At 33.1% G+C, this 22,334-nt stretch overlaps 1 long non-coding RNA gene across 2 annotated transcripts in view; it reads right to left on the reverse strand.

Annotated features, from left to right (window-relative positions):
• The window catches only part of LOC143249247 (uncharacterized), a 28,634-nt gene extending 9,879 nt beyond the window's left edge, over positions 1–18,755 (reverse strand). The window contains exons 1-3 of one of the 2 annotated variants that reach the window (XR_013027694.1): positions 18,469–18,755; positions 13,290–13,654; positions 9,533–12,598 (exon numbers count right to left, since the gene is read on the reverse strand). This is a non-coding gene — a long non-coding RNA (uncharacterized LOC143249247). The remainder of the gene's footprint in view (positions 1–9,532; positions 12,599–13,289; positions 13,655–18,468) is intronic. The other variant, XR_013027693.1, reaches the window with a different exon arrangement.
• Between the last annotated feature and the right edge of the window lie 3,579 nt (positions 18,756–22,334).

The following is a 22,334-nucleotide window of genomic DNA, read 5'->3' on the forward strand; positions in this document are numbered from 1 at the left end:
TCTTCTCCAGGATCGTTTTTCTTCTAGATAATACAAAAGCGTAAAAGACGTAATATAAGACCCTTTAAAAGCTTGTTATAAAAACGATTGTAAATTATATCTTTGTACAATAATTTTTCAAAAATAATTGCAAAGTTTTCATACAATAAATACGGAATTCCGAAAAATAAATAAAATGTGCTTAATTTAAGTTTTGTATCTATTGTTTTGTCAGAAAGTTTCATAATAAAAACTTTAGACACGAATTTTACTCCTGCCATAAAAACTCGCTTTGTGTTGTTTGGTATGAATTTCGCGCAAAGCTACATGAAGGCTATCTACGCTAGCCGTCCTTAATTTAGCAGTGTAAGTCCAGAGAGAAGGTAGCTAGTCACTACCACCCACCGCCAACTCTTAGGCTATTCTTTTACCAACGAATAGTAGAACTGACCGTCACATTATAACGCTCCCACGGCAGAAAGGGCGAGCATGTTTGGTGCGACGGGGATTCGAACCCTCACCCCCCGTTAGTACAGCGGTAAGTCTACGGATTTACAACGTTAAAATCAGGGGTTCGATTCCTCTCGATGGACTCAGCAGATACCCCGATGTGGCTTTGCTATAAGAAAAACACACTCGAACTCGCGACCCTCAGATTACGAGTCGAATGCGTTAAACACCTGTCCATACATTTACTCTCAAGATATTTTATTTTAATTGGTTAAAACAATACTTAATAATTAATTACTTAGATAAGTGTGTGTGTGTTTTCTTATAGCAATGCCACATCGGGCTATCTGCAACGCCCACCGAGGGAAATTGAATCCTTGATTTTAGCTTTGTAAGTTTGGAGACACATCGCTGTACTAGCGGGAGACTACTTAAATGAAATGTTGTATATGAAACGTTGAAACAATAATATTCATTTGGTTACAAATGTGACTCGGCATGACCAGCTGGTTAGGATGATCGACTCGTAATCTGAGGGTCGCGGGCCCGAATACCTGTCACATCAAACATGCTCGCCCTTTTAGCCGTGGGTACATTATTATGTTACAGTCAAACCCATTATTCGTTAGTAAAAGAGTAGCCCAAAAGCTCCTGGTGGATGGTGGTGACTAACTGCCTTCCCTCTAGTCTTACATTACCAAATTAGGGACTGCTAGTGCATAGTGCTCTCGTGTAGCAAACAAACAAACAAGCTATGAAACGTAAGGCTAAAGTATACTATGTAGTGGGGGGATAGTACTTATCTCATCATGTTTTAAGAATTACACGCTAGTTTGTTCATAAACAAGACTCATACGATTGTTAGGTGACTAAAATTTTTGTGTTTTAAATCAGTAAGACTTTATTTTCTGATTATATGGATGTTTGTATCAAATACATTTTATTGATTCCTTCATAGACAAGATCTATATGGTTGATTGGAAACTCAAAATATGCTTTATAGTTGAAGTTATTGACACAAAACTTTACTTCTTGTAGTACAAACGCCTATATCAATAATATAATTATAGATGCCTATGTGAGATTAACATAATTACTTATGAACAAACCACATGCTTCTATCAATAACATAATTACTAATGCCAGTAATTACATTTCACATATAATTACGTTCCAAACAAAGAAACAGACAAATGGATCGCAAATGAAATCTATTTATCTATCAATCCTGTTAGAGATATGCATAATAAAATGATTGTAGTAATGAATACTTTTTTTCTTGCTACTTATACTAGCACTAACAATACTTGCGGTGTATTTAGAGGGTTAATCTTAACGGTGTTTTAGATTATAAGAAAAATGAACAAATGTTACCAAATACATTACAGTTACTCAACTTTTAAGATTCACCGCAGCCTAATCATGTACACAGAACAATAATGAAGTTTCAAACTGCTATGTTTCTAAATCTCACCTTTACCGTGATTTTATGTAAATTACGGTTTTTATTTAGCTTACTGTCTCTTTATTAATGTTGTTATAGTCATCAAACTAGCCAGAATGTGTTGAAATGATCGTGTTATCACACTGTGTCATGATATCAACTTTACACGTTTCAAACAGCTGTAAGGGCAGAACTTGGAGAAATCATGATGGTGGATGCCTTTTGTATAACTCTGTATAAAAAGATGAAACATCTTATAATACCAGTTTTCAGAAATAAGTCCTCTACATATAAGAGAATTCAAAGGCAAATGTGTAAAATATCTGTTCCCAATCACTGCATATCTATATGTATAAAGGTTGACTGTATATAACTCTTTACTATCGGCCTAATCAGGAATCAGGTTTATTAATGTTGATATCACTTAAATTAATATTCTCCAGTGTTTTACTGTGTGGATTTGCTCTTAATGGAAAATAATTTGTTTGATATTATAATCAGAATAAAAGCAAACAATAAAGTATGTGGGATGCAATAGTATTCATAGATGAATAAGCGATTTCAAGTACCGATAGCTGAACTAGTTGGTTTAATTCATTTCTCTACTGAATGAACTCCATTGACCAGCCTAAACCATCCAAAAAAACAACACCTACCTATAACTATCCCTTCGTGAATTTTACACTAATTGTTTTAATTATTAATGCGAATGCATTTTTATAAGTAGAATCTAGAATCATCCAAAAAAGGTCTAGCTAATTATCCATAGCTGAAATGTCTAACTTCGTGAATTTCAGAATGATTCTGCTGTTTATTAAAAATGACTTTTGTTATCAGAACAGTTTAAAACCACCATACTGTTCAAACGATATTATTGTATTAAGCTAATGGAAGGAGGGTAAAAGCTAAAGGAATAATGTTCTTATAACCTAGTTTCTAGTTTTCAGTTTAATAAACAGCATAGCGCGTGTGTGTTTGATCTGTTTAACACATGGCGTAGATTCTAAGAGCTCCACCACAGTGATGATGACTTAGGATGGCGATTTCCTTCTTTTTACCCAAGTCATTTTCCAGCTGGAACGATGATTCCAGAAAATAGATGACTTCACTAGGGCATGTCGTAACTAACACGTGACTGTTGTTGAATGTCACGTTTTATAATATTTGTAGAGAACAGGAGGAAACAGAGCAAGGCCACACACACGCGTATCAAATAGTACATACGTTCAAGCTTTATATGGTAGTTCTATGTGCACATGTTTTAAGGTTTGAAACAATTTTTCCCATAAAAATTGCTATAAGGTAAGCTTTGAAACTGTATACGTTGTTTTATAGGGCGCAGCAATACGACTTATCTGCGAACTGTGTTCAAACCATCATATATAAAAATGATATAGTTCTTTAGCTGAAATTAATTGACACTTCAAACACATCTGTATAATAAAGTTTAGTTTTTATATAACATTGTGATAAAGGCAATAGCTACACACAAACAGCTTAAAGAAGTAAAAATCCAGAGGGACCATTGGATGTTAATTGCACAGGATGACCGTGTTGTTAAGCAAATTGTTTAACTTGCGCTAATCTTGGTCATGTTACATCTAAATACGCTATCTTCGTCATACAAAACTATTTCTAAGTTGTCTTGAAGATCAAACTGTATTTTTCTCAACCGAGGATAAGGACCAAAGTAAAAATGTTTGAAGTACTTCTTAAGAGAAACATCGTTTGGCTAAATGCCAACGCCAAAGTTACCTCTTCACTGAATCCTTTGGCTTCAACAATTTTCCAATAAAATTTGGATTAGAGATAAATAAAAAAAATATCTAGTTATATGAAGATAAATATCCAATTACAGCACAATTAAAAGTGGAATTCTACAAGTGATATACATACTTGTCCTGAGAGTTAATTGTTTTAAAAAGTATACGTTGTTTGTCACACAAAGTAGGAATAATTCGGGCATAGATTTTTTTATCAAGACAAACTTTGTTAATATTTAAATATAAAATGCTAAAACTTTACTACAAACCTTTGAAAGATATCATTGTTATTTTTCAGTTTTTCTTGTCTCAAGCTCAGAAATTTCTACGTAATATTTGTATTTAGATATTTTCAAGTGAAATCCTATTTAACATGCCTTCAAGAATGCGTAACAACCACATTTACTTTTGTTCGTTATACATAATTTTTATGTACAAATTTTATTCGAAACCAAACAGTTGATAAACTATAAATACATTATATTGAGCAAAAACACAAGTTTTTCGGATTTTGCTTTTAGTTATTGAAAAAAATGGATATTCTATAAAATATTTTCGTTCAGGGAAACTTGACTAGAGAATTATTTTATTTTTGGATTTTAAATCCAAAGCTACTCGAGGGTTATCTGCACCAGCCATTCCTAATTTAGCAGTGTAAGACTAGAGGGAAGGCAGCTAGTCATCACCACCCACTGCCAACTCTTAAGTTACTCTTTTAGCAACGAATAGTGGGATTGACAGTCACATTATAACGTCCCCACGGCTGAAAGGGCGAGCATGTTTAGTTTGAAGGGGATTCGAACCCGCGACCCTCGGATTACGAGTCGAATGCCTTAACCCACCTGCCATGCCGGGCCAATGACTAGAGAAACGTTTTGCTACGGAGTTACTTCCATGTATAATAAATGTGGTAAAATACGATGTTTATTAAAAAATACGTATTATATGTCATTGTAGAACAGATTAAACCTAGTTTAAGAAAAACACCCTATATTAAATCGCATAGACTGGACATTCAAGTGGCAAATGATGCACGAAATTAGTCAATTATTTATTTATTGACTAATTTTGTGCATCATTTGCCACTTGAATCTCCAGTCTATTTTATAAGTAGGTATTATAGGTGTTGAACTAGTATTTGGATAATTAGGCTTTCAAAATAGAAAATTAATGTCCCATCGATACAAAGTATGTGGCTACTGCTTAATACTGGTGACATTAGAGAATACACACTTTCCAGGTTAGCTTATGTGACATAAAACGTTATGTGTCTAAAGGTTTTTTATGACATATTCACAGAATTGGTTTGCCCTTCATTTACAGCAATTCTAAGAGCTTACGAGTAAGAACAAAGTAGAATATTTATAATATGTGAACCTTAGCAATTTCATATGGAAGAGTTTGATCTCCTTATTTTGCTATTGTACAGTAGGGGTTCTTTCAGACTAGTTTCTGTGTATGACAGAATGCTCATTCGTGAACTCAAGTGATAGCTTTTATTAGGAAACAGTTTGTATTTGGAAGTTTATGGCTGCGGGGATCACATGCTGCGTCCATTAAAATTCCATCAAGTAACCAAGAGCTCTGCATTTGCCTTTTCTGTTGCGTGTGGTTGGTTTACAATGGATAAAACAGGCTCTGAGAGCTTGGAGTTTTTAAATCTGCTCCTCCGTCGCAAACACCTGTGGATTAGCATCTGCAAGTAGTGTCAAAGTCGGCAGTACGACCGCCTACCAGTAATTCCGGGTGAACGTCAGCGTTACTGCCTGGACACCTCCCTTGTCTTGGTCTGTAGCTTCAAGTGGAGGGTTGGTCATACGGGCCAGTGTCGTGATGTTTACTTTTCGTCGCCCCGTTTAGAATACTTGCAAAAGAGCCGATTTTTAAAGCCAAAAAACACGGAGTCTGACCAACTGGTGGGGGAACATGTAGCAGTAAATCGCCTTGTTCTCACATGTCCTTTCCCGCCACCCATGTCAAAAAATTGATGATTAAACCAGAACAAAGAAGTCAAAAGGCGAAGGAAATTGAACCACTCCAGTAACTTGCACGTGCTCTTTATAAACAAGGTCAACCAGACTGCCTGGCGCGCCTGTCTCTATGGCGACAGCTGATGGGAAGTCCCAAGACCAAGAGATCGCACATTAATTACATCTCATCTTTCAGAAACTGTAAGATACATTCACATAGGTTAAATTTTTGTTTTTAGTAATATAGTAATGAGGTTCGTGCACATACATTTAAAGCTTCAAATACTTTGCATTAACAACTGTTCTGACTGTACGTGCTTAGAAGCTATATTAGTGGTATTCCTATGTTGTTCTCATATAATCAATGATAATTATTGTTATTTTTCGTTATGTTTTGTTGTATACCAGCCCTAACAATTTAGTGTGATTTCTTTTATTGAACAATACTAAAACGTAAGTATTAAATATCAAAAATTATATGTAGGCCAAAAATACTCCTGTATTCGCTACTTCTTCTACAAACAGTCTTAATGAGCCGTGAATTCTGCAAAACTAGTCTGTTGTAGCGAGAATAACAAATCAAAGAATATATTAGTTTTCTACATAATAATTTTGTCACAAAAAATTCACGTTTTAACGAAGAAAATAAACAGCAAAAAACAAGCGAACTAAAACGGATAAACAGTTAATCTATTGAATAATAATAAATAATTAACTTTAACGGTATGTTACATGTTGTCCAGGTAATAAAAACATTTTATATTATTAAGTCTAAAGAATTAACACAACTTTTTGTAGAATAAAAATACCGTACAGTTATGAAATTCAAATGTCGTGTATTATGGGTGACAGCCTACGAAGCACACGAACCTCCATTTTGACTTACAATGATCGAATAATGAGATTTGGCTGCTACTCTTATAATGCACATACGACCATAAACAGTTCATTACATTATCCGCTAGAACACCACACGGAGAAAGCGAGATTTTATTCTATATTGCGTGATGTTTTGAGAGCTTTGTTTGTTTGTTTGTTTTTGAATATCGCACAAAGCTACTCGAGGGCTATCTGTGCTAGCCGTCCCTAATTTAGCAGTGTAAGACTAGAGGGAAGGCAGCTAGTGATCACCACCCACCGCCAACTCTTGGGCTACTCTTTTACAAACGAATAGTGGGATTGACTGTAACATTATAACGCCCCCACGGCTGAAAGGGCGAGCATGTTTGGCGCGACGGGGATGCGAACCCGCGACCCTCAGATCACGAGTCGCACGCCTTAACACGCTTGGCCATGCCGGGCCGTTTTGAGAACGTTTTAACGGTATGTCTTTTTAGTTTTTGGAATTTCTACACCCATTTCAAAGATTTTCGGAGGTTCTGAGCAAACAGTTTATAATCTGAGACTCAAACAGCTTCAAAGAATGTCCTCTTCCTAAGTTTTTGAACCACCCATTTCTAAGGATCTAAGTTTTGAGTCTCTACTTTTATTTTTTTCATTAAGTTTACGGTTCTGAATACTTTAAAAAACAATGCAAGAATTAGTAACTTAAATTTTAATCAATATTTTAACAGCGATATGTTTTGATGAGTAAAATGTTGTAACAAATAGTATCTATAATTCCTTGTGACATTGTTTCGTACTGTTGAATCAGATCCACATTTACATCGCCAGAATAATTTTAAAGATCGTATACTGCTTAAGCTTTGTGTACAAATAATTTTATATCTTTTTAGTAATATTTGTTTTGTGTAAACTACAAAACCAATACACTGCAACAAAATTACTCCAAGCTGGAAGCACTTCGTCAATTCGTACATGAAAGTATACGAATTGAGAACAATTATAATCAACTTGTAAAATCGTTACTGTGCTCACTGTTTTATATGTTAATATTCGCCCTTAATTTAAGCTATCTAAAAATGATTGTTATGATTCTGGTTTCTAAGCCGAATAATTTCATATGTTATGCATTAAGGCAATTGTCTGATGACTGGCTGTCAGTATTTTGTCAGTAAGCAGCCCAAGTTAAAGAGATACTTTATAACCTCATTAGTTTTATCTGAATTTTCTTGTGAAGAACTTTAGATATTTTTCAGATTAGTTAAAAATCATCAAAACGAGAAGATTCTAAGACTTTAATAACATGGACTATTATATGGTAGCAGCTTTGTTTGAGTGTAAAATTATACAACAAGTTAGTTGCATTCTGTCTACCATGGAGAATCGAAACCCAGATTTCATCATTGTAAGTATGTAAACATACCACATACGGCTAGCGTAGATAACTCTTGTGTAGTTTTGCGCGAAATATAAAAACCAAACCAAACATACTGTGAACATTGCAGCAACTTCCTTTTAAAGTTATAATGTTAAATGTAAACGAAAATCAAAATATTATAGTCTGGTTAGTGCTCATAGAAACATGAGGCTCTTTGTATGAAAATATTTAATTATCAAAATTTTGAAAATCTAAAGTTGTTAAATTTTAAAAGTTCATATAAGTTCGGTTATGTTTTTTTACTTCACTTAAAAGATTTTTTTTGCTAATATATTATTCTACCAGTTATGTTCATCACCTCCATCAATTGACAGCCTTAAATTTTACTTTCGATCAAGGTTTGTATTGGTTGTGTGCTCATCTTGTGTGAATAAATCGGCATATAAAATTAGTAAGTGTATTCAATCTAGAATTCTAAATCCTTAAGCATTGCTCTCTAACGGCTAACATCTGAAAGCTTTAACACACGTATGACTTCGCCTAATTACTTCCTTTTGAACATTATCCGGAGTTGAAAGTCTTATATAGATAGCCCCGATGTTAAGAAGCACAAATATCATGGCCTTTCATATAACTGTAATTATGTATCATAAAACATAATACAGCTGTAGTATTTTACCATATAATAGTAACGTTCTATTACATAAATGTAGCGATTCCCGCATATAACCATATTCATATTTCATATTCCGTAATAATCTCTTATATTACCTCTAATGTTTTACCACGTGATTGTAATTGTCTCTCATAGCCAAAACAGACTCACCGTAATTAGATTTTACAAACCTTTATTTAAAACAAAAAAAGAACTAATTATTTCTAGTTGAAATATCAGTTGGTATTACTATTAACAAAGTCAACGAAGAAGAGCTTTTAAGGTTATTTGTTATTTTACTGAAATGAGTATCACAGAACAGAGCAGGCGGGCGAAGAAATGTAAATATGAGCATAGGTACGAATTAAATGTCACGGTGAAAATTTTATTACACAAATGTGGTGTCTCATAATCTGTGATATATTTATATTCTGAGAATGAGATATTATTAGAGGGCAAATATAAAAACTAAATTTAGTAAAAGGTTGGCTGATATATGATACATAAGCTGCTTGCCATATACGGTCTTAGAGTACACCCAACCACAAACCATCGAAGGTTTCGTTATTGATAATAATGGCTGAAGAAATATAAAGACATAAACGTTTTGTTATACATAACAAACTTCAAAAGTGTAAAATAAACAAGTTCTTAACAGGTCATTTTTTAAGTGAAAACGGAATCACGTTTCATCAAAGGCAGAAATATCAAAATAAACCAAGAATGAAAAAAATCTCAATCAAAATATTTACAGTTTCTTGTACTACATTAATGTTCGAATGACTAGATTGTCATTAAATTTTGAACATTGTTTAATCTACCAATTACAGTTCGACAAAATCCTTGTCTCTGTATTGTGTATGAAAACTTTATTTTACTTCTAGGTTGACGTGAGCTTAGAAAACAATAAAAAACACACTAAAACTATTTGGATATTCTCTATCATTAATCGAAAATATTAAACAATATCTTCCACTAAAAGTTTTATGTATTTGAGTTTTAACGTTTTTAAAATATAGAGACAGTAGTTAATACTTCTTTAATACTCACCCATGTGTACATGTTGGTGGCACTCCTTCAAAAACGGCCCGGCATGGCCAGGTGGACAAGGCGTTCAACTCGTAATCTGAGGGTGGTGAGTTCGAATCCCAGTCGCACCAAACATGCTCGCCCTCCCAGCCGTGGGGGCGTTATAATGTGACGGTCATTCCCACTATTCGTTGGTAAAAGAGTAGCCCAAGAGTTGGCGGTGTGTGGTGATGACTAGATGCCTTCCCTCTAGTCTTACACTGCTAAATTAGGGACGGCTAGCACAGATAATCCTCGAGTAGCTTTGTGCGAAATTCAAAAAACAAACAAACAATCCTTCAAAAACTATATATCCAAATATAATCCCGTACATGTGTATATGAAGAACTTGAAAGACACATAATTTTAAAAACGCCTTCCACGCTGGTGAATGTCTTTTAATTAGCAGAATACTGGTGGGGCCGTATAGACTTTATTGCTTGTTCAAACACACCTTTCTAAACTATGTATGCACTGAATTACTTGGGCTTTAAATAACTTGGTTGCTTACATGGTTCCTGATAACACATGGGCCTCACTTGATAAAATTGTGAAAAAAATACCCTCAGTATATAAAGAACTTGCTATAAAGAACCGTACAGGAAACCCAACAATAAATAACATGAAAGTAATTTCATCCAATGTTTATAACTATTTCTGTACAATGAATGTTGCGACAGTAAAAACAAAATTATATAATATGGTATAGTATTGGACCGCAATTGTATTAGCAGTATATAAAGAAGTTCGTAATTTGAAGGTTAACATTTCTAAATTGGAAGTGTTTAAAAAGCGCTCTAATTTGTAGTTCACACGATGTGTTATTGTATGTTACCCACTGCAGGTATCGAAATCCGATTTCTAGAGTTATAAATTCTTAGACTTGTCATTCAGCTACCGGTAGTGGTGGAGGGAATGTACGCTCGAAGTGTATAAATCAAACACCATTGTTTCTTGGAATTTCTCATAAAACTAGTTGAAGAAAAACAGCTAATTCAGCACTTAAGCGACTCATGATAGACTGAAAAATGAGGTTTGACAGTCACTCTTATAACGCTGATTAAACTCTTGGGCTACTCTTTACCAATGAAAAAAATGACACATTTAACACCCTCGAGGTTTAAAGGGGACAGCATGTTCAGTGACGAAACAGTAGCGTATTAGCGTATTTTTCTTTTACCAATAAAAGAAAAAGAAACTCACTGTCACATTTAACACTTTTGTGGTTTAAAGGGGACAGCATATTCGGTGACGAGACAGCAGAGTACTAGAATGCTTTTAGATGATATATGAATGTATGTATTAATTGTAAACAAAACGTCTAATACGATTGTAAAGCATAATTTTTTTACAAGAAACTATGTGTCTACTTATCTAAAAACGGTCCGGCATGGCCAGGTGGGTTAAGGCGTTCGACTTGTAATCTGAGGGTCGCGGGTTCGCATTCCCGTCGCACCAAACATGCTCGCCCTTTCAGCAGTGGAGACTTTACAATATGACGGTTATTTGTTGGTAAAAGAGTAGCCCAAGAGTTGGCGGTGGGTGGTGATGACTAGCTGTCTTTCCTCTAGTATTACACTGCTAAATCAGGGACGGCTAGCATAGATAGCTCTCAATTAGCTTTGCGAGAAATTCAAAAACAAACAAACAAACTTATTTTAAAATATTTTCACAAGCATGTTTAAAAAGCACCAAAAAAACAAAAATGGCTCAAGAAAAACAAGGTGATCATTTTAAACGGTATATTACGAGTCAATTTTAATTGGGTTTCAGTTGTAAAGTTGATATTTACAATATTATTGGTACTTTACGATGAAAATATGTGTGAGAATTTTCATAAATTGAATATTATACCGAACGAAACATTAGAGTTATATTTTAACATAATAATGTTCTCTGAATACATTTTTAACATTTAAGAAATCTTATTAATTTAATAATGCAAATTCATCTAAATCATAGATAGATAAAACTTCGTCACTAAGTAAGATCATTCTGTATCAAAGAAGGTCCTACATCTGCTAAGTTAGAGACATTTGCAATTTAGCGTGAAAAAAAGGCTTCAGGAGCTGAAAATAGACATGTTTACTTTGTAAATAAACCGTCATGAAGTAATGGGCTGTTTTATATTTTGACAACTCTTAAACACACGGCAAAGGTGCGTTTTTCTTCACGTGATCATGGTTTACATCTTTCACTAGGCCTGAATGTTTTACTTAATACATAGATCTTCAAGATGTTTACAGCTAGAAAGCTGAGTGCCAGGCTTAAAATATGCAGTAGTTCTCTATTTTCAGTGTTGCCTACTAATCAGTATTTGAGAATTATAAATATTTAATTTAAATTTATCTATTTATATGGAAATAAAACGTTAAGAAGCAAATAAAGATTTTCAAATAATTAAACGAGCAATACTTCATAGTTAGATTATACTTCAACCAAAATAACATCAGAACTGACATTGCAGTACAGTTTAGAAACACAATATATTCACAGAATACAGCTAATAAATACATTTTGTTGACACTGTAACCCCAGTCACAATCAATGGAACATGAGAGCCATCAAGTCTTATATAGTCACAGTTAGGGTTTCACTAAATTAATTAGTGTCAAACAATCATATATGACAGAATAAAGTACTCAATAACGAATAAGTCCTTCACTCATTAATAAATCTTAGAAAAGCCCAAACAAGTTGGGAAGTTAACTGTGTGGCTGAAACAACCCTTCTCCGCCTTAACCCTGATATATGATGTTTGTTTCGTGTAACTTCATCACTGGCTAGTACTGCATTTACTTTTCTGAAATCCACATTAGGTCGATAGAAAGTAAACTGGCAGTGCTTTATGGCTATGGTATACATACAACAGTCGGAACTGGCACATTTGTAAATTGGCGGTACTTTATGGCTATGGTATACATGTAGCAGTCGGTATTGGCACATTTGATTTCCACATTCTTGTCCATTTGTCTCTCATATTCTTTCCATAACAGACCTTCGGAGGTTTAACTCAGTCGCCACTCTTCATTATGTTGGTTCAGTTTCCTGTATAGAAACAGTTCTCACTATACTTCTTCCTATTTAAGAATCATTTTAATACCTATATTTATACCTATATAAGAATATTTCTAACTATCCATACTTCCTCCTATACAGAAACAACTGTAACAGGCTATTTTAACTCCTATATAAGAACAGTTTTATCAAGCTATACTCTTTACAATATAGTAACAATCTTAACAGTTTATACTTTTTCTTATATAAGGACACTTCTAGCAGTCCATACTTCCTCCTATATTAGAATAATTGTATTATAGTCTATGCTTCCTTCTATGTAGGAGCGACACTAACACTTTATACCTCTGTCAAGAAACTTCCATCCGCTAATAAGATTTAACATTGTCACACATCACAATAAAAAAGGATCTAGTTTAAGTAAAAACAGGGAATCTGTGTTCTCAAGAGAGATACCATGTACAGAATGTATTCTAAACAGCTACATATTCTTAGAAATATACACGTACGTGAATTATACACATCACTAATGAAATAATCGACTTGTGGATTGCTTCTAGATTCAATTTTTAATGTTTATTTTTCTGTTATTAATCGAGTAACAAAAAACCAAGCCGTAAATCTATGAAATCTTAAAGACACAGATATATACAGATGAAGTATTATATATACATACTGAAAAGCAAGGTACAAATATATTTAGATGAATTATTGCGTATACCTACTGAAGAACAAGACACAAGTGTATCTAGATGAGGTGTTACGTATACATGTTGAAGAGAGAGACACAAAAATGTACATCTCTAGCTACACTCAAGAAATGAGTTAAACTTCGCGCAGTTTTATGAACCATATGGCTTATTTACTAACAGAACTGAGTTCATTCTTAAAACACAAGTAGGCCTACAAAAATAAGTTTTTCAAATACGTAAGAACATCATATCCATCATCAAACATTCTAAGGTTATAGTTCAGTTCCGGTGTTTTTTGTTATTTTCTTCTGTACGTGTCTCCATGGTTTTCTACCTTTCTAATTTTCTTCATCGTAGCCTGTTTTCTTAAACAGTAGGCGTGTGATACATTTTCCTGTAAATTTAAACAAAGCAGTAACTTAACTAATCCGTATAAGTTTCTATGAAAACTATTTTAAAGAATATCATTAAAAAGAAACCGAAATATTTTGCCCAGTTTTAGGACTTTTCTAAAATAACCGGTAAACCAAAAATCACAAAACGATTATTTTCAGTATTAAATGTTTCACTTGATGAGTACAGAATTGTATAACTACACAATATGTGATCTTCAAAACTCATGTCAACTTGTCTGTAGGCAAGTTTTATACTGACTTAATGATTTGTGATGTTTAAGACACTTGTAAAATATAAATAATGCATTACAGAAATATCACGCCTACGTTTTTCATCTTATATTTGTTTCCTAAATAACCATAAAGCTACACAGATCTCTACTCTTTGGATGTCCACTTGTGGTACAGCGGTAAGTCTACGAATTTATGATGTTAAAATAAGGGGTTCGATTCCCCTCGGTGGACTCAGTAGATAACCCCATGTGGCTTTGCTATACGGAAAAACACACATAAGCACATTATTTGGATGTCCAAGTAGAGAAATTGCTTTTTTATGTAAATATTTATTTAGTAATTTTGTAGCTTTATATGCTTGAAATAAAGATGGCTTACATTTAGATAAATGAGCCGTCTGAGAGGTTAGCAAATTTTGACAGTTAAGTTATTTCCTGTAAACGAATGAGATGCAAATTCCAAAATAAAACAACAACAAACTCATGGTTTTCTTATGAAATTGTAAGAAGATGACTGAATTTTACCCTGACTTATTTACATACAAACTGTACTATTTGTCCTTCAGTCTATTTATATTTCATGTGTTCCGCTGCATACATGCTTTTCACACAGACGACTTTATACAATGCTTTTTAAATCGTACAGAGCTTGAGTCTGAATTTCCTGTTTTTGTGAGTGTGTGTGGCGGTCATGGCTATTTTCGGGTCTTACTCTGCAGCCCCATTCCGTTCCGCTCCATTTAAATTTAGTCCCAGGGTAATTCATTAAACCAAAATGGGTAGAGTGTTAAGTGACAAAATCGTTCGTGCCGAACAATTTTCGCGTGCCTGTGTTTATTTCCCGAATCGTCCGTCTAACAGCAGATTCAAGATACGGTTAAACATGCTTTTTACGAGTACGTAACAAATTACAATTGTTAAGTTTAGGGTAAACATATAAGTAATATTATAACTTTATCAAAATTAGTTTTGACAGTTTGTTCTATTTGTTGTAGTTTTTCATTAATTGATACACAAACGATAGTGCTTTATTACTATTTTATTAGAATCTTTCACACCTTTGTTGAAACAACAAATATCATAAAATAATCTGTTTAGAACTGTCTAGATCATTCGTTGGTTTAACAGATTTTTAGTTTTCGTTGTTGGTTTTTCTTGTACATTTTTACATACAAGCTTCTTCCAACAATTTTGTAGTGAATTTGGGTAATTTTTTTTTCATTTCTTTAAATGGGATCTAATGTTCAGCAAGGAGTGAGACTTAAACCTATTATTGATCACTCAATTCAACAAGTGTTTTCAAGCATTATCTTATCTCTATTAGTACGTTTGTACTTAGCATGCACTATATCGTAGTTACACTGATATATTTACATCCTTTTCAATAGGATAGAATTATTTTCAAATATAATGAAATAATTACCCACAAATGTTTGTAACATGAAGTACAATATGTCAAAAATGAACGCAAACTTAAAATTACCTAATACTACGTTTTGAAAATTAAAAACTGGAGACTTGTTAACTGAAAAGAGTTTGTTTTGTATTTCATGGTAACCCTAAAAACTTAAAATAAAACACCTACCAAAGTCATCTTTATAAATAACTAAGGAAATGTTTAACTGAACCCATTAACAGGTAGAAGCTCTAATAGTGTTTGTTAAAAAGTCAGTTTGATGATTTAGAAACATCTTTATGAACCTACTGTAGCATGTCATGAAGAAACTGTGCTAAAACTACAAGAATATTTTAGTTTATGCTAATTTGAGCTAGACTAACATTTCCAGTAGTGTGTTTTAAATGAAACATTAAACACAACATGTGTTAGTTGTGTTAAAACTCTTTTCCGCGACACATCAAAACGTCCATAAAATTTTACATTTCTATGCCTTAACAGAGTACGTTATAATCTGTCTTCATTAGATCCATGTTTGGTTTACAGAGTTATGTTCCGTCTGTTTTAAGAGCTGTCAACCGCTGTTGCTATCGTTTACTATGTAGGTTTATTACTCTCAGTGAGATGTTTTGAGTCTCAAATAAGAAGGGGGCGCCACAGGGTGTGAACCCATAATTATGAGGTATACGCGATGCACACAGTAACCATAAAATGTAAGTTTAAGATACACCTAAGAAAGGTTATGTTCGAAGTTTCTGTTTGTTCTAGACAAACGATCACCGACTTCACTTTCCAGTTACTACCAGTTCTCTTTTCATTGTACTTTTTGTGTAATTATGTTTTTTTATGGAACAATTAAACAAGTTGCAAGAAGTTGCTTCATATCTTCAACCAAGAGGCAAATTTACAGTTAGTAAAATCAACTTCTCAGAGTACATAGTTACAGATAGACAGTGCTCAAACAAACACTTGTTAAAGTATTATTACGAGGAAACTTATTACATCAAATTAGATTTTGTCCTTTTAGTGTTCAGACACGTTTGTAACTCTGTAAACACACTACATCTTTATTTTTAATGTGTGCGTGTTAATAAGTCCGTATATATTACAAGGGTTGAAATACTTTCTAAATCATTTTCTATTACTTTGATGAAATCTACTGTTATTAATACGTCATTGTAAAGTTACCAATAGATAAATGAAAGCATAAAGAAGAGACATGATAAAAATAATAATTGTGAATTTAATATATGAAACAGCAGAGTATGTGTGGCTAGACAAGGATACTCTATTTGTCCACTCTGTTAGCGGTCAGAAACACGCTTTCAAAGGCTCAGCGAGTAACTATAAACGGTTTGAGCGTTTCTTTTACTCGCGTTCAAGTCAACAAATTTGTTTCATTCCACCGAAAATATAATCTAGCTTTACTTATTAGAGTTTTGGGTTACGACTAACATGAATATTCGAATCAGCTCAATCAGACCGCAGGCGGATAGTCTCGGCTCGACGGCTCCAGCGCTGCCGCTCGACACGGCCGGTAAATCAGGACGCGACATCGAGATGACAAACGAGCTAGTTTGATGGAAATGCTATGAAGAGAGCCTCGTCGCCTCGGTCGGGTTTTCGGCAATTTGTCAGAGTATCACGCCTCTTATGGTTAAAAACACGCCTCTACACCCACTATGGAGTTTTGACCCCTAAAACTAGTCTGTAAATCTAGCATATGATACTTAAGGCAATAACGCCCCTGTAAATAATGTTTCTAGATTATTCCGATATAGATTATTACATACAATAAGTATATATTATACATTTACTTCTATATTTACGTATAACACTTTCAACACTTAGAACGAGAAGAAACATTATAAAAAGGACATTTTACACACACGCGTAAAGTAAATGTGTTAAACTCTGTATTAGTAACTTGTTGTCATAATCATTCAGTAAGTGTACAGTATGACTGTGTAAATATTTGACATGTATATCAATAACTAACGGAACTTTTAATAGCATTACTACAATAGCTTCAAACGAAATTTACTCATTTAATCTCTGGCCTTAGTTTATGTATAAGAAACTTCCTTTTGTACGTCTAAAGGAGTGTGGCATAGTTGTTCAGTCAAATTGTTTTATATCTTAATAAGAGCCAATAATGAGCGGAACCTTTGTATGAAAGAATAGATATTCATAAGCAAACTGAGGACAAAAATTAACCAAACTACATGTTTGAACTAAACTCAATGTAAGGTTATGCATTATTTATCACTAAGCTAAACATACATCTTAAAAAATAGCCTTTATGTGGATATATCTTAATAGAAAACATATCACATACTGATAAATTAGGTTGATGACAAAGAGTACTCTTGTAAACATATACAGAAATATAACTCTACTCATGTGTAATAAAGACATATGTAGTTATTATGGTAAGTAACATAAATGTCTCCCAAGTAAAATTACACACTGATGTAACATAGTCACGTAAAGACTGTAGACTCGTAAGCATAATGGTAAATAACTGTTGCATGTTATTTACCAAGTACTTATAGGTGTAGCTGTAATCTATGCTAATCAGATTCATGTATGTTTTCACGTAACAAACAAATGTCATGATTTTAATTATAACTGGTATATCATATTCTAGGTCATGAATTATTTTCAACATATATACTGGTTTTTCACATCGAGATATTTTGACTTTCTTGACATCAGATCATTCTCTGTGCACGTACACTATTTTTAACTTGTATTGATACATCATACCCAAACAAACTGGTTTGATCTTATATCGACAGACCATATTGTCTTGACATATACATATATATACAATTTTTAAAATATATTATTTGACATGCCATGTCAAGCCAAGTTTTCTGTTTGTTTATTTCATAACGACACATTATATTCAGATATTTTTAATGCCATACTAACATATCACCTCCAGACATAACCTTTATTCTTTATTGATATTGAAATATCTTATATCTAGACAAATAATTTTGTTTACCTTATACAAACAAATCATGATCATACACACAGTATGTTTTTAAATATTTTATCCTAAGTTATGCACAAAATAATTTATTTAAAGGTCGAAAATAACAGTCATACAAATATTATACTCAAAACTTGTGAGAAGAAATCGTGTTCAGAGGCATATACTGTCATTCTTACTTACAAATATTCCACTTATACGTATTAACCGTCAACTCACTCACACACAGATGAAAGAATCACTCCCGAAAAAGTTGTATGAAGAAAACATGCAACAAACTTTCCACATCTGAAATATCTCAAGACGGCTGGTATGGGTATTAAAACTATTATTAAAATAAAGTAGAGAACATCGTTTCGACCTTCTTAGGTCATCTTCAGGTTAACAAAGGGAGAGTTTGCAACTGAGCGTTGCCGGGCACACGTCTTAGGGACGAGAGTGTAAACGTGTACGGGATTGTAGGTGGCGTTGCAGTTAGATATTAGGTTATTAATTAGTGTAGTTACAAAGGTGTTCCTTTATATTGGTTTAATTTTGGTTTTACTTGCTGTATAAGTAGGGCTTCTTTGACTTTATGTTTGTTTATATTTGTTTCCTAGTTTGTATTTAATTGTTTTCTACGGTTATGTTGTGTTTATTTCATTTGCAATGTTAAAAAACATATGAAGGTATTTTTTTGTGTTCTTTGAACCTGCTTTTCCATTTTTCTGTTTGTTTCTCCAATATAGAAGTCGTGGCAGTTGTTGCATTGTATTTTATAAATTATGTTGGTGTTGTGTTTGTCAGTGTAGTTTTTACATAATATGGACTTTAGTTTTGTACCTGGTTTTTCAATAAATTTGGTGTTTACTGGAATGTTGTGTTTTTGTTATAAGTTTTTTTCCAATGTTGGTTATTTTTTCGCTGATGTTGGGAATGTATGGCATGCAGCAGAAAAAGGTTTTGTAGTTTGTTGTATCTTGGGATTTATTATTGTTTGTTTGTTGTTGACCGTGTTGTTTATCTTGGTGTGTGTGTGTGTATAAGTTTTTCAACAGTTTTTGGAGGACAATTGTTAATGTTGATAAAGTGTTGTTCTATTTTGTTGTTTTCATCGTTAAATTTATCTGGTGAGCATATTTTTATGTCTGTGTTTATTTGGTTTCTTAATATATCGAGTTTTTGTTTTGTTTCATATGCTGAGTCTCAGGGAATGTGTAGTTCAATGTGGGTGATTTTTCTGTGGATTTCTATTTTGAATAATGTATCATTTTCTGCGACCTTAAGGTTGAGAAATACGATTTGGTTAGTGTTTTTTTCCTGTTCACAGGTGAACTTAATTTTGGGGTGCATGGAGTTGTCGTGGTTTAAAAAAATAAGTGTGTGTTCTGTATATTTAAATTGTATCGTTAACATATCTGTACCGGAAAAGTGTTGAGTGTAAGGCTGTATTAATCACACGATATTCAATCTGTGTCATAAAAATGTTGGTTAGAATTGGTGACACGGGATTGCTCATATTTAGGTCATCTATTTGTAGGCAGTTTTGTTCATTGAAACGATGACATATCACTTCTTCACATTATTTTTATACCAAACCATCTTTATATATTGACATTATATTCGCTTTAGTGAAAAAATGATTGAATCACCCCTTTTCTTAATTTTTTTTTGGTTCCTCTAACTTTTTATGAGATTTTATTTAGCATTGTGGAAGTGTCAGAGCTAGTATGATTGTGACATATATATCCCAGCAGTTGATCAATAGATATTTGTCAAATACGAAAACGTTCTCTAAAGAAAAAAACACTATATTTAAAGATAATTCTACTAATTTTTTTGCGACAAAAAGGGTTCAGAGAGTCTATTATTTGCTTAAATATTTAGTTGTTCACACTCTGGTCTTAATAACCGTTTGACATCATCATGACATAGTGCACGGGAGACTGAGTTTAGTTAGGGTTAGATCAGGATGCCCACTAGGATTAGGATTTATTGGAGTTTTTAAAGCACTTCTTGGTTTTATTTGTTCACTTTGTTACCCATTACATTCCAGCAGTTTTTGAAAGGGTTAAGATTTAGTCTGTTTTTCTGGTCGGTATAAAGTTCATTATTTCCCTTCGAAGACAGTCCTTCACTTGAAGCAGTGAAGTAAGTTTCAGAACACGGGTGTCAGCTGTTATGGAGACTATCTACCTAGCACTTCCCTTTCGCTGCTACACACAGCTAGTCTCTCTATATATCTACACCCAGCGGCTCACATTAGTTTAGTTAAATTTAATTATTCTAGTAACCTGCCCTTGCTCAAAGAAACAACAACCGCTTTTTTTTTGTCGAGTTAACTCGCAACCCTTAGTCATAGTAGTACCAGTAATATCGTATGCATATTGTAGAAGATATATTTCTAAACTGACTCACGGTAAGAATTTATACCCTAAAAACGGCTGATACAATGCCCAAACAGTGTACAAAGTTGTCGGTGTAATAACTGGTATTGGTACACCCATGAAATACACTTACATGTATATCAGTGCCTCAAAACAGATAATGGTTCTGAAGAAATGTGTGAAACATTAGGCGACCCAATAAAGTTTTTCCATCACTGTATAATATCAATGTTGTACATAAGAAAACACCTACACGTTATTTCTGGTATGTTCTGACAAGCAATCTAATACATGGTTCTATAAGTGTGTTGAATACATTTCCGGTTGAAACATGTGTACAGCCACACGCTACATCGAATTCCAAAACTGGATTGTGGTAAAGGAACATTATTGTAAACTAACGGAATACTAGAATATATTAATAATGTGGATATATCATCCACTAACTCCTTATTTATTATCTTACTAATATCATTTAATATATAGGCGTCCTTACTGCTGTGTAACCGACACTTTCTGGTATATGTTCATCTGCAAGTATCTGGATTGATTCTGAATTACTGTCAAAGTTTAAAAAAAAGCAAAACTCAGGTAGTGTGCGTTTTTGTGTTTAAAAACTAGCGATATGAAATATAAGACAACGTATAGCCATTTCTATAACAGCTGTATTATTACTATACAAATTAAAACAGAACTGCGCTTATATAAGTCGATAAAAATATCATAAAGTTTAAGATCTACAACTCATTATTGTCCCGATGTGGAAAAAATATTTAAACATGATTTAACTTCAGTGAATTAGCAACACTAGTGTAATTACTTCTAAAATTATTTACCAATAGGCAGAATATATTTTTCTATGAATATTGAAAAGAAAAATAAATGTTATAATGGATTATATACCAGATATATAATCTATTTATCAACAGATTATGATTAGATACATATTCTGTTTTTAATTTGTACCAACAGATCATGTTTAGATACATACACTATTTGTAACTTATACCATATGTTCCACAAATCATGTTTATACGCTTATTACTTGTTTTATAATTTATAATAACAAGGGTGTACTAATACACTGCTAAGGCTGTACTGTTACAGTTATTCTGCTATTGTTATAAAAATGCAATTTCATTTTGCTAAAGTCTTACAGATGCAGTATTATTCTGTTATGGTTATACAAATACAATATAATTTTGATAAGACGTTTTAATACAAAAATAAAATTGGAGAAAGGCATTTCTTTGATTTTTTTGGAAAATTATTATTAAGTTTACAATGAGGAATGCAAATAATTAAAGAGTGTTCGATTAACATCTATTTGATTGAATAAAAAAATAGTGTAATAGAGGAAATGTATGTATGTTTCAAACCATTTCGCACACAAATGGTTTTTAAAAGAAACATGAACCCTTAGACAACTAAGAAATAATGTTGGTTAGATCAAGAAATTCCGTTTTTATCTGAATGAGATTTTTTTTTTATTTCTCGACGAACAAAATGACGAATAATTCAAAATAGTGGACATTAGTATGAAATAAACTTATTGAAACTAGCCTAAAAAACTCACCATTCAGTAACGTGGTTTTTAACGCTATCTGAGTTTTGTTTTACTGGAGATGTAGAGAATTCCTGTACTGATAGTTTCGAGTTAAACTTTAATCACGTTTTTGTAAT

The sequence above is a fragment of the Tachypleus tridentatus genome, chromosome 1 (genome assembly GCF_004210375.1).
Source record: "Tachypleus tridentatus isolate NWPU-2018 chromosome 1, ASM421037v1, whole genome shotgun sequence".
NCBI lineage: Eukaryota > Metazoa > Arthropoda > Merostomata > Xiphosura > Limulidae > Tachypleus > Tachypleus tridentatus.